This window comes from Atta cephalotes (assembly GCF_000143395.1).
Source record: "Atta cephalotes unplaced genomic scaffold scaffold00026, whole genome shotgun sequence".
NCBI classification, from domain to species: Eukaryota; Metazoa; Arthropoda; class Insecta; order Hymenoptera; family Formicidae; genus Atta; species Atta cephalotes.
This window is the reverse complement of record NW_012130090.1, coordinates 3,203,023-3,205,057: the sequence shown is the minus strand read 5'-3', so window position 1 is coordinate 3,205,057 and position 2,035 is coordinate 3,203,023.

Below are 2,035 nucleotides of genomic sequence, written 5' to 3'. Positions count from 1 at the left end.
GAGAGAGAGAGAGACTGAGAGAACGGGCAGAACAGATTCATTAGTATGACACTATTGCAGCTGCGACCGAAATCTCCGGTTCTGTATTCTCAACTTAGTGGTTACCGAGTAATTATTGCCTAAAACCAATATTGCCCGAAATGCTCGCCCCCTTTTATCTTTCTAGCTTTCTCCTTCTAAAGAGATGAAGATTCATTGCTGGAAAACTGCCGAGAAATGCTTAAAGCGGCAACATAGAAACATCAATTTTTCTTCGTTCCACGAGTGAGCCGATTAATCCTTTGTTGCATGTTCTAGATACAAATTTAGGCCTTAAATGACATCAAGTCGTTTTCTCTTTTTATTACAATAAGACATGTATTACTTTTATTGCAATAAGATATTTAGTAATTAAAAATATTAGTTCTGATAAAAATTAGGAGAATATATTTTTAAGAATTATAAACCTTTTTGTTGTTCATTATAGTATTACTTAATTTCATATACTTTCATATTTAAAACTATATTTCCTTGTTTTATTTTAATAAAAGCTCGTTTTAAAACTTATTTCTTTTTTCATATTCTATTTTTCTGTTGTATTTATTATGTTTCGTCCCGAATAAACGAATTCAAGAATAACCCTAATATACATGACTAATTATTAGGAACGTGCGAGAACCTGAGATTTTGGTCGGGAATTTTTTCGGGACCTGAATATTTGTAATGTTTGAGTATTCGTAAATTTCGGATACCCGAATTAAAAATCGGACAATGATCATAGATGTAGAAACTTTTTAATGACATAAATGTGATGATTTTTCAATCGGTTTAATTGCCAATTATAAACAGTGAAGTGTATTATACTTGCAATATAATACTTCGCTTACGTTTTGAACAAATTATAAAAAATGAGATATTCGTTCATGTGATATTATCAGATCTTTAAAGACTTCCAGTAGGAGAGAAAAGATGAGAGGTCAGAGATAACTTAAGGGACCTTAAGTGAAACCTGGTTTAGAGTCAAATTTTTTTTTTTTGCTTTAATCGATAATATTACTCTTTAAAAATATACTCGTAAAGTTTTAAACCGAAATTCGAAATACTTTTATAGTTATAGCTTAAGAAACAGGTATGCGTTGAGCAGATATACAATATCGAAAACTTTAAATGCGTTTTTCTCAAAACTATGAATTGATGTGTAAGATAACTCAAAAACTATTCGACTTCGTCCAAAGATTTTAATTACATAATTGTCAACCATCTTAAATGAACTAAACATTTGTTAACACAGTCAATATTAGAAAAATGCCTATTACGGTTGAAGCTGGATCTTCATTGCTTTAAAATAATTAAATCTTGAATTACTAATATATACATTTTATATATATATTTTATATATATATATATATATATACATTACATATGTACTTGCATATATATCATATTGTAATCTTTTTAGAACTGCGCGCCGAATTGTTTTTCCGGACTATAAACGCAAATAAAACTAACTCTAGTAATCGCGAATTAAATTTAATAAGTTGATACTGACCGTCAAGCATCATATTATAAAGATGTTAATATATTGAAACTGTTAATAAATTTATTAGGAAAAATATTACCTCGGCCGGGACTTGAACTCGGAATTTTTGTATTTCGTACAAGCATCTTAAGTCATTAGACCACCGAGGCCTTAGTAATATTCTTCACAATAATCGGTAAATAAGGAAACAACGTCTTTCTTTCAGGCGACGTAATATAAACAATATTAAAAATCTTTATTTTAGATCGCATATGTGAAACAATCAATATTAGAAAAAGTTCTAAAAAACTACAATATAATGTATATGCAAGTACACACACACACACACACACACACACACACACACACACACACACACACACACACACACACACACACACACACACACACACACACACACACACACACACACACACACACACACACACACACACACACACACACACACACACACACACACACACACACACACACACACACACACACACACACACACACACACACACACACACACAC